Below are 12,098 nucleotides of genomic sequence, written 5' to 3'. Positions count from 1 at the left end.
AAACTGCCTTGGAGAAAGCCAAATGTTTGGGTTTCAGTGAAGGTTGACATGGAAACCCACCTGAGGCTTCCTCTTGGGTCTCGGGAGGAAATAAAACCTGAGATGGGTATTCCTGTTGAGGGGAAGAGCAGCTGGGTGGATGGCAGGTACCTCCCATCTGGCTTGAGGAAGAAATTGCCTGGGGAGCTCAGAAAAAGAGAGCAATCTAGAGGAAACTGTAAGCCAGAGCGGGCGCAGCCGTTTGGTGTGTGCAGGTGCCCTGGGAGGCCCCAGCTGCCCCAGGACTTCCCAGGGCCAGGAGGCCTGCCCCACCAAGACTGGAGAGTTGATGTTTTTACTTGCTGCCCTTTGTGTGAGCAGTTTAATAAACAGCAGCAGCGGCTGGCCAGCAGGCTCAGCAGTGGCAGATGCGGGGGCCAGTGTCCTGGAGCCCGGAGGCAGGCAAGTGGCCAGGTGGGCACTGTCCCTCCTGCAAATCCAAACGGAGCTTTGCAGACTACTCACATCTGAGTGTTCATTGTTCAGTCTCGTCTACACTTAGGCATGACAACTACAGAGCAAAGAGTTTGGGGTTATCCTGGTTTGGGGGGTGGGGGGACAAGAGAAGAGGAGAAAAGGAAGCCATGGGGGAGAGGGAAGAGAAAGAAGTCAAGAGCGGGGAACCTGTAAGAAGGGAAGCGGGCGTAAGTCTGGTTCCTTCCACTGTCTCACGCTCCTTTCAACAAGGGTCTCCTCCACAGTGGGCCTGGCTGACGGACACACGGCCCTGCCCTTCAGGCGCCCTCAGAGCCCCAGTTCCACTTGGGGTCCTCGAGGGGGCCAGAGGCAGGGATCGTGAGAACCTCTCTCCTTGGGATTTTCAGGGCCTCCACCTTGAATGTCAGATAAACAAGGAATCATTTTTAGGATAAGTGTGTCCCATACAGTATTTTTTGTTTGTTTTCCTAAACATGGCAACCCTAATTCAGTATGTTTTTATGATTCTTCTCATTCAATTCTGTCCAGATAGCAGCATTTAGAGCCGGAAGGGGCCCCCCTACCACGGCGGTCACCAGGTAGTTTCCTGCCTCCTTCGTTTTCCCTCGAAAACTGGTGCAAGTGTGGCCTTAGGCCAAACCGGCAGGTGTATCCGGAGGCAGTTGAAGAGAGTTCAGGTGAGGGCGGAGATCAAGGGGCTGTAATTTAGGTCACCGAAGCCAGCAACTGCATCTCCAACGTGAGATGACATTACTGGTGAGGTCTGTGGTCTCATTTATTGGAGGCATTTATGAGATGTGCTGTGAAGATAAGAGTTAAATAGCAATTGCCTTTTGTAAGCAGCAACTCTCACTGGGGTTTACATTTGGGATTAATAGTAAACTCGCCAGGCCTGGCGGACAGAAGAATGTAGTTGTCCGAATAAACACGATCCCCGGTCAGGACGGGGCCAGTCCCCAGAGCACGCAGCCTCTTCCGAGCAGGGAGCGTCTCCCGACTCTGAAGCGACTTGCAATGTGCTGCGAAACCGTTTTTTTAAAAAAAGATATCTTAGATGCCATAAAAGGAAAAACAATTCTCTCTTTGGAAGTAATAAATACCATTTGTAGCAGAATTGCTTCCGTTTGCATTTCTGAATTCTTTCCTAGGCATAGAGGGCCTGCGTGGTGCCTACGGCCTAGGAAGGGCTACCAGGACAGCGGGTCTGGGGTGCACTGTCCCTCTAAATGGTGCGCATTTTTCTGGGTACACAAAGCTCAGTACGCCTGCCGCTTACTGGGTTACTGGAGGCTCCATGGAGCTGGCCATTCAGACAGGGTGTGGAAGGCCCCTCAGCTGGTGGGGTGCTGTTACATTGTCTCCCAGCAGCTGCTGTTCCTTCAGCCTCCCCAACGCAAGGGGTACGGGGAATTATCACCGTTTCCTGAGGAATGCCACCTTTCTGGCTAACCGCTTTCCTCTCTTTCCCATCCTGACCTCAACATCACACTCCAGATTTCAGGGAGGTAGAGCATCTCAGCGGAGAAAGACAGAGCTTGGACCAGAAACACGAACGTGCCGAGAAGCACAGAAAACATGTTGTTCTACTGGGAGGTCTCAAACAGCTCCAGGAGGCTCTGTGGAAAGGCTCTGGGTCAACCCCCCAAGAACTGTTCACTCTGCCCCCTGGTGCCTGTGTGTGCGGCTGGTCCACTGAGGAACCCTCCCCCTGCCAGGTGAGGCCGTGAGCCAGGTGAGGCCGTGAGCCAGGTGAGGCCATGAGCCAGGTGAGGCCATGAGCCGATTTGGAGGATCCTGCCTCCCAGGGGCCAGGGAATGTTTCTCACTCTGTGTATCCTGTGCTTCAGGCTTGGATTCCTTTCTATTTCACCTCAACAAATATTTGTTGATTTCCTGCTGTGTCCATGTCCCTCTTCACCGAACTGTCAAGGGAAACAGGCTTGTGGGTGAACGTGGGGTTCTGAGTCATCGTGGGAAGTGACGAGGACTGGGCGATGGGGAGGGGGGCACAAAGGAGCTAAGGACAGTGAACCCGCTGTCTGCCCTGTCTCTCTCACTGTGCCTGGCACAAAGAAGATGCTCTAAAGCATCCTCTATTTGAGGATGAGGTATTCTCGGTGATTAACTTTTTTTTTAATCATCCCTAAGCGAACTCCTTTTCATCTTATCAAATATGCTATCAATGCTACTTTAACAATGTGTACTAAACAAAGCTGATTTTTTTCTTGAATGATTCTAAACCTTGCAGCACATTCGATCTTTGTTCTGATCTTGTATTGCGACTGCCCGGTGCTGACAGTCCTGTGGCCAGAGGCATTGTAGGAGACGGAGCAAGTGTACATGGGTCCAAGGCCAGGTCTGGCTTTTCCTAAGAAATCCCTTATATGAACTTCTTCGCTGAAGTGCTGTATCCCACTGAATCCAGCATGTGATGCTTGGGGTCAGGATGAGAAGGAAGTTAGTTAGAACATTGCTATTCCTTGGGAGCCTTAGTAATTAACACATGTATCTGTGCCATTGGGACATGTGGGTGCTTTAGGTTTGCTTGAGTATAGTGGAAGGACCTCTCCTCGGTCTTTGGCTAGTGTGTGAGAAGCTATATGGTAGCCCCCCTCAAATCCACATGGCTGGCTGTTCACCTGCATGAAATTTTTTAAAAAAGTTTTACCTGAGTATATGGTTTTTAAAAAAAATTATTTTAGAGAGACAGGAAGGGGGGGGGGAGAGAGAGAGAGAGAGAGAGAGATACTGATGTTAGAGAGAAACATCGATCAGTTGTCTCCTGTACACATCCTGACTGGGGATTGAATCACAACCTGAGCCCTGACCCAGAACTGAGCCTGCCACCCTTTGGTGTACAGGACAATGCGTCAACCAACTGAGCCACCTGGCCAGGGCTCACCTGTGTGGAATTTTATGGAAAAGTTTGCGCAGGAGTTGGCATGAGAAACAATGCTACTGACTTTTCAAGTATTTTCCAAATGATTCAACATTTATGGAGTCTAGAATGTGGAAATATTCCACAGTGGCTGATGTGGCAGGAGATGGAGAGGAGGGAGAAAGCCCTGTCTCCACCTGTTGGGAGCTCATCCTGTGGTTGAGGACTCAAAGCTAGCTCACACAAGACAATCAAGTACCATTTAACACTAGGGTGTCAAACCTCAGAGAGAAGGGAGATTGGGGGGGGGGGGTAGATAAACCAAAAAACTTATATGCATAACCAATGGACACAGACAAAAGTGTGGGGCAGGTAGGAGGGGGGTGGGAGGAGGGGGGGTCAATGGGGGGTTGGAGGGAATATCTGTAATATTTTCAACAATAAAGATTTTTAAAAAACCAAAAAATTTAACTCTCCCCCCCTAAAAAAAACACTAGGTGTGTGGACAGGCAGAGAAAGGCATGGGACTTAGCTGAAAAGGGTTAGAAGGTGAGGAGGGACTTGAGGCGAGGGGGTAATAATGATGTGCCAGGCCCTGCGCTAGGCAGATTGAGTAGATTGTGTCTGTAATGCCCACGTCAGCCCTGTGATAGTCGTAGTGTTTTTGCACCCATTTTCTTTTTTTCTAATCCTCATTCAAGGATATTTTTATATTTATCTTCAGACAGAGTGGGAGGGAGAGAGAGAGAGAGAACACCGATGTGAGAGAGACACATCGACTGGTTGCCACCCGCACGACCCCAAATGGGGCTGGGGCCGAACTGCCACCGAGGTACGTGCCCTTAGTGGGAACTGAACCCGGGACTCTCTGGTCTGCGGCCGATTCTCTAATTGCTGGGACAAACCGGCCAGGGCTGCCCCATTTTCTACATGAGAAAACTGAGCCGTATGAAAGTAAGGTAACTTGCTGGGTCACTCAGCAAGTTGAGATGAAAATATCTGCACAGAGGTAAGAAGGGTGGTAACTGCAGTGAGTGAAAAACAACAACAGTTTTCTCTCCCCACCCTCTCTTTAGAGTGTGGATAATAGTTTCTACCTTTCAGGATTCTTAGGCAGATGCATGGGAGTGTTTATGAGCCTGCAGAACCCATGTGCTTAGGGGGAAGTCAGACGCGTTAAGGGGAAGGGAGTGAGGACAGACAAGACACAGAGGGAACATGACCTGTGGGAACAGTGAGAAATAAATTTGGAAAGGAAAAGGGATCTGCTTTATAGATGACCTTAAAAGCTAAGAGTGGAGGGGACTGATGTGACACTGGATACTAGAACAAAAGTGATTGTTCTTTTTGGATTTTAAAAGTAGTAGATACTCATGAATATTTTGAGGGGGGAAAAAACCAGGAAAGTGTAAAGATGAAAATAAATTAATTCCACCACCCAGAAATAACCACTTAGAATATTTTTTGTATTACCTAATTTTTATGAAATGTATTATAAAATGTAAAATTATGAACTTAACTTTATGAAGTAAGGTGTTTACAAATATGCATAAAATGTATGCATAAACATAATATTTTTAAGATTATAATGTATAACAAATCTGCTTTTATCATTCTTCATTGTGAACATTTTTCTCAACACTAGATAATATTTCAAAAAAATGTTTTTAAGGCTATAAATTATTAATGAAGTAGAAGTACCATAATATACCTAACAGATTCTCTGTTATTGCCTAATTATGTTTCCAATCTTTCACTATTAGAAATAGCACTGTGATGAATATCTTTATACATAAATCTTTAATTGCATTTAAAAATAATTTCTTTAGGTTGCATTCCTAGAAATAGAGACATTAGGTCAAAGAATATGTGTTTTTAGGCTTTTGATTCATATTGTCAAATGGATTTCCAGAAAGTCTGAATCAGATTAAACTCCCACCAGCAGTGTATGAGAGCGCCCATTGAACGGAACCCTTCCAGACAATGAGTTTTTCCTTCTAACTTCATCAATTTCATAGGAGAAAAATAATATCGTGCTTAAATTTGTATTTCTTAGATTATAAAGGAGGTACAACTATTTTTTCATTGTTTATTGACCAGTTTTTATTTCTCCTTTTGGGAATTTTTCTCTTTTCTTGTCACGTTATTCTAGAATGACACTGTCCAATAAAGACCTAATGTAAGCCGTGTATGTAATTTTAAATTTTTTAGTAGCCACATTAAACAAGTAAAATGAATGTTAATGATAAAGTTATTTTTATAATGAAAATATTTATTTAGCTATATATAAGCAAAATCCTACCGTTTCAGCACCAGCACTAGCCGCATTGTAAGTGCTCCGTGGCCCGTGGCTGCCATGCTGAACAGTTCAGGTCTGGCGCATCTTCATCACAGAAAGCTCAGTTGGACAGAACTAACAGAGAATGTTAGGATATTTGATATATTTTTCTAACAGACCTTTACATGTCTGCTATTTTTACGGTAACTTTTTCTAGTATATTATTTGCCTTTTGAATTTGTTTATTCCTTTGAATTCCATATTTTAAAATAATAAGTTGACCCTTGAACAATGTGGGGGTTTGGGGTGTCGACCTCCAAACCTTGTTTGGTTGAAAATCCACATATAATTTTTTATTCCCCAAAACCTAATTACTAATAGTCTACTGTTGACTAGAAGCCTTACCAATAATATAAACAGCTGACTAACACATCTTTTGAATGATATATGAATTATATGCATTCTTATAATAAAGGAAACTGGAGAAAAGGAAATGATATAAAGAAAATCATAAGCAAGAGCAAATACATTTATAGTACTATAGTGTATTTATTGAAAAAAATCTGCATAGTTCAAACCCATGTTCAAGGGTCAAATCTATCATTCTTTCTTTTTGTTGTTTCTTCCATTATTTTTAGACTTACTCATTCCTAGATTAGTCAGTTTTTCACTTATGTTTTCCCTAGATTTTTAAAAAAAATATTTTTTCTTTATTGATTTTAGAGAGAGAGGAAGCGAGAGGGAGAGAGAGTGAGCAACACTGATGAGAGAGAACATTGGCCACCTCCTGCATGCCCCCCACTGGGGATTTGGTCTACAACCTGGGCATGTGCCCTGACTGGGAATCCAACTGGCGACCTCTTGGTGCCTGGGTCAATGCTCAGCCACTGAGCCACACTGGCCGGGCTTCTCCTAAATTTTTAATGGTTTCATTTTTACTGTAATTATTTAATTCTGGAGGGTTTTGCATTTATTTTTAAGTCTTCTTGGTTTATCAAAAAGATCGCGACAGTTGTACATCTAATTGATTTCTCCTTGTAGTTTTTGTTTCTATTTTATGTATTTTGATAGTGTGTTATTTGATCCATAACAGTCCATGATTACTGATACTTGTAAAGGAATATGATCCTCCTTGTTCTTTGTAATGTTTTTTGTTTTCACTTCACTTTGTTTGAAATTAATACTGTCACCCCTGGTTCTGGTGTCTGCATTTACCTAAGAAATTATTGCCCAAACTTCAGTTTTATTTTGTACATTGTTTTGTGGTTATTTTTATAGCTGTCTTTTAATCTTGGTTCTTATTATTGGTCCTTTTATATGGCAGTTTTTCCATTTTTGAGTTCTGAATTTTGTTTTATCATTCAGACAGCTAAAGTGTGACTTTAAGTGATTATTTCCAAGTGTCTATCTTATAGTAAGTGCTCAATAAATGTTTCCTGAATAAAGGAATAAATGAATGAATGAACAGCGTTAAGCCTATACACATCATAGAATGTCCTTCTGTCACTGTCATTCATGAATGACAATTTAATTTAAAATGAATCTTCTCCTCAAAATTCTATAAACATTGCTGAACTATCATTTGGTAGAATTGGAGATCAGCATGAATTTTTTTCTGTCTTAAATCTGCTTTTCACCCCTGAATGATGGTCTCATCTCTGTCTTTCTCTCTCTTAAATAAACTTTAATTTTAACATCTTATATATATTTTACATGTAAACATTTTGCCAGGATATGTCTATATTTTGGTTTCTTTTCATTGATTTTGCTTGGAATATAAAAAGACTTAAATTTACAGGTTAAGTTACAAGACTTAACCTGTAAATTTAAGTCTTTTTTCAATTCAAGAACATTTTGTTCAGATGTATATTAGTCTACTTTATATGGTAGTGTTCTGGCTCCATTTTTAAGAACATGACTATTTTGATTTCCGGTGCTGGACTCCCCGCCCCACGGCGTGTGCCTTCTCGTCGACCGCTGCAGACCCGTGGGGAAGCGGTTCGGGCGCAGGCCGGGTGGTGTGGTCTCCTGCCTGGACAGTGTGAAAGAACAATGCAGAAGGACCCCGGCCCACTAGTGCCTTTACATTGGATTGGCTTTGGCTATGCAGCACTGGTTGCTTCCGGAGGGATCCTTGGCTATGCCAAAGCCGGTAGTGTCCCATCCCTGGCTGCTGGGCTCCTCTTTGGTGGTTTAGCAGGCTTGGGTGCTTATCTCAGGACCCAAAGAACGTTTGGGTTTTCCTAGTTACAGCTGGAACCTTGGCTGGCATTATGGGAATGAGTTTCTACCACTCTGGAAAATTTATGCCTGCGGGCTTCATTGCAGGTGCCAGTTTGCTGATGGTCGCCAAACTTGGAATTAGTGTGCTCAATAGACCCCATTGATCATAGTCATGTCCCAGCTTGGGCTCATGAAGAATTTTAAAACTTCCACTATTTTTTATTATATTAAGAGAAATAAATGGAGCATTTTCACATATACTGATATTTTACTTAAAAGAAAAAAGACACTGAACTTTGCAGAGAAAATTATCAGTCATTATTATTACAACCCTAAAGAGGTGGGTATCATATAACATAAGAGCTTATTATAATACTCTCATATAATTTGATTCTTACATGTATTGGTGTTTTTTCTTCATTTTGTATTTTTACATAAAGTCTCAAAGGGTAAAATATTAAGTGTCAACACTGAGGGCCCTGAAACCCCATTCCCTACTTAGAGCAACAGTGTGAAAAAAAATCTCATGAGATTAGGATATCTGTTCCTTTGCTCGTCTTAGAGCACAGACCTACTTTGAAATTATGTTAAATGATATATCAATGAAAATAAAATTTACTGTAAAAAAAAAAAGAACATGACTATTTTGAGGTTGGATCTCAAGCTCTCGTCCTCATATCTATCATTAATTTATCTTATTTGTCCATTTTATGTTTTTTTTGTGTGTGTTCTCATTTTATTAATCTTCATCTGAGAATATTTTCCTATTGATTTTTAGATAGGATGGAATGGGAGAGGAAAGAGAGAGACACATCGAAGTAAGGGAGACACATCGATGGGTTGCCGCCCTCACAACCCCGACCCTGGGGGATCGAACCTACAACCCATGTAGGTGCCCTTGACCGGGAATTGAACCCTTGACCCTTTGGCCCAAGGGCCGATGCTCTAACCACTGAGAAAACCAGCCAATGCCATTTTGGGTGCACGTTAAAGGCATTTTAAAAATGGCAAATAGCACATGATCTTACTTATTTGTAGAATATAATGAATATAATGAACAAAATAAACTTATGAGCAAAACAGACCCAGAGACATGGAAGTAGGGACCAGACTGACAGACCTCAGAGGGAGGGGAGTGGGAGGGCAGAAAGAGATAAACCAAAAAACTTATATACATAACCAATGGACACAGACAAAATACTGTGAAGGTGGGGGTGGAATGGGAGCGGGGAGGAGGGTGTCAGTGGGGGCAAAAGGAGGGACATCTGTAACAATAAATTAATTAAAAAATGAAAACAAGAGTAACAAAAATGAAGTATATCTGGAAACCATCAATTAGATCTTTTTCAAATTTAATGTATGTGTATGTATCTATATAGTACTGTATAAGGCAGAATTCGGTGACTACTTCAAAAATGTACACGTCGTCCATCCACACCTGTGCATGAGCTGTAGCCTTCACAGCAACAGAGCTCAGTTAAATGCACCTGCAGGTAGGTTACTGTAAGGTGTTTAAGATAAAATTTCTTCTAGTTACTTTTTCTCTTAATAAAAGTGCCAGTTCGACTTCACCTGTTACTTTTGTTAAAGTTTATATGTTGCATTTTAAAAAAGAAAGAAATGGCCTAAAATGACAAATTAAGTTGAACTTAAAAAAAAAAAAAATCCAAGCTTGTTTTTATGCCTTTTACTCCATTTTTTGGCAATGCCCATTGTGTGCTTTTCAGACTGTAATGCATATTTCACTTCTGCTATTAAATAATTTATTATTAGTATTTCATCTCAAGGAGTTTCTTTGTCATTGCAACCTGTTTGCCACTCACAGTTTTCTGCTCTGGTTTCATAAAGCTTGTGTGTCCTTGTGTATCAATAATGCCAAATAGCACTATCAATTATTCATCTGATTATCCGGGTAAACAGTTTTCTGATGTCTGCTTCAGTAACAAGCTCTCTTTCTCTCATTCTTCCATAATTTTCTTTCTTTTATATTTACTCTTAGAAATGTGTTGTTGATTAATAACTTACCTATACAAAAGCACATAAATTGTATACAAGCTGCTCCATGAATTTTCTCAACATGAGCACCCCATGAGACCACCACCCAAACGGAGGGTGGGAACAGCACCAATATCAGAGAAGTACTTCTCATACCCCTCCCTAGTCACCACCCCAAAAGTAGCAACATCTTGACTGCTGTCACCATTTTTAGGTGTGCGTGCTTTAAAACTTTATTTAAACAGATCCCAGTAATTATTTTATTTTACTTTTTCATTTATCCTGAAACAAGAAGAGATAGGTCCAGATCTGGAATCGGCCGACACACTGGAGTGTGGTTCCTTTGTCCTTCTCACTGTCTTCTTGAGCAGATCGGTCCCTTCCAAGAGCCACAGCACGAGTGAGTCAGCGAGGTGCGCTCTCTCGCCCAGTTTCCCGGAAGGCTGCATTGTTACACCCTTCCTTCTCAACTCTCTGATTCCTTGATACTCTGAACATATGGTGCATGAAAAACATAATTCCAGCATATACTATGTATTAACTAGGATTAGGTTCAGTGTATGAAATAGAGAAAAAAAGTACAGCTGCTTACAAAAGATAAACATGTTTTTCTCTTTCACACAGGAGTCCAAGGACATGCAGCTCAAGGCTGGTCGGAGAGTTCTGCTCCACACGTCCTCGAGAACCCGGGCTACTCCCAGTGTTCTGCTCTGCCATCCCCAGGGCGTGGTGGTCATTCTCAGGGTCCACAGCTGCCATTAGAATGCTGGGCAGTCGAATGGAAAAGGGGACGAAGAAAGGGGGACAAAGAGAATGCACCCCCTGCTCTTAAAGAGACTCGTGTATCCTTTATTTCTATGCCATTGGTCAGAACTTAGTTCGTAGGGATACCTGGGTGAAGGGGAAGATATAGTCTTCATTCTTGGAAGCCATCATTAGCTAAACACCCTGAGAGCAGGGAAGGCTTCGGGAGGTCAACCAGAAGCCTCTGCCGCAGTGATAGCAGTTCTTTCTGTCCCTACCTGGCCCTTAGCGGTTTCCTCTGTGGGAGGTGTGGTGTCCTCAGCCATTCTCCTGTACTCCCACCCTGTTGTAGTCTGGGAAGGATGGTCCTGAAAGGATCGAGGAGGGGAAGCACTTCAAGAGGCTAGAATGAGCTACTTCAAAAAGCAGTCCCCGCACAGTGCGGTGACAGCTGCCGGATTTTCTAGAGTACGTACCTGCATGTCTGAGAGGGAGCAGGAAGTGGAAAAGAAATAATATTGTCTTTGCCTTGTTTTAGGCTTTGGTTTATTCAACTTTAAGTGGAAAATGTGTCATATTTTATAGAATTTCTCAATTCAGTTCCAAAGGTTTTTGTACTGAGCAGAATTTCCTCCCAGATTTTAGAAATAGGTTAACTGTCAACCTTGGAGTTTAGTTTTTCTCCATTGGTGGATATATTAGCTCATGGAAGAGGTTATATTAGGACTTGTTAATCAGACACCACATGTTTTCCTCCATATTAATAATTAATTTTTTTTACCAGAAGTTGAGATCATGAGAGTCATGTTGCTGAAGGATGCCTGACCTTACAAAGAATGTTTTGGAAGAGTTTGAGCTTAGAGGCACGTAGACAGGCTAGTAGGCAATTGCAACAATCTAAGCCTGAGGCAAGGAGGCTCTTGATAGGATAGGGACACTTGGAAAGTGTGTATCCACAAAAACAGTTCTTCTCAAAGGAAACATTGAGTCTTTGTAAAAAATTGGACATAGCTGTTGAAGAGAAAGAAAAGAACTGGCTTTAAGTTTTTGTTGCTGTTGCTCTAGTGGACAAAAAGAATGGTGTTGCCTGTGCAGAAAAATGAAAGGATTGGCAATCTAACTTACAGATAAATATTATTTCAATGAGGGATATTCCGAATTGGAGGGGAAAGCAATTCATTTGTGGGAAACTGAAGACAGGTTTACTCAACATTCGTTTACTCTCCCGTCCAGCTTGTCCTCTGTCGTAGGGACTAGAAAGTTTTCTTTTCTGAGCTCTTTTCTTACAAGCAACAACTCTGCATAATGTTACTCACTCTTGAGGTTCCAGTTACCCCTTCTAATTATTCGAGTGATTACCAGACCTTTATCTGTAGCCTCTGCCTCTTTCCTGGGGTATCCAACTCACATTTCCGATCTCCTATTGAGGGCTCCACTTTGTCCCTCGGGCACCTCCAAGCGAATATCCCAAATTAAATGTATCATCTTCTGCAGCAATCCTCT

The 12,098-nt window shown here is 42.2% G+C and overlaps 1 pseudogene; it reads left to right on the top strand.

Moving 5' to 3' along the window:
* The first annotated feature begins 7,582 nt into the window (after positions 1–7,582).
* Positions 7,583–8,070, top strand: LOC118642684 (annotated as a pseudogene).
* The last annotated feature ends 4,028 nt before the right edge of the window (positions 8,071–12,098 follow it).

The sequence above is a fragment of the Molossus molossus genome, unplaced genomic scaffold (genome assembly GCF_014108415.1).
Source record: "Molossus molossus isolate mMolMol1 unplaced genomic scaffold, mMolMol1.p scaffold_m16_p_3, whole genome shotgun sequence".
NCBI lineage: Eukaryota > Metazoa > Chordata > Mammalia > Chiroptera > Molossidae > Molossus > Molossus molossus.
This window is presented reverse-complemented; position numbering and strand designations above follow the sequence as displayed.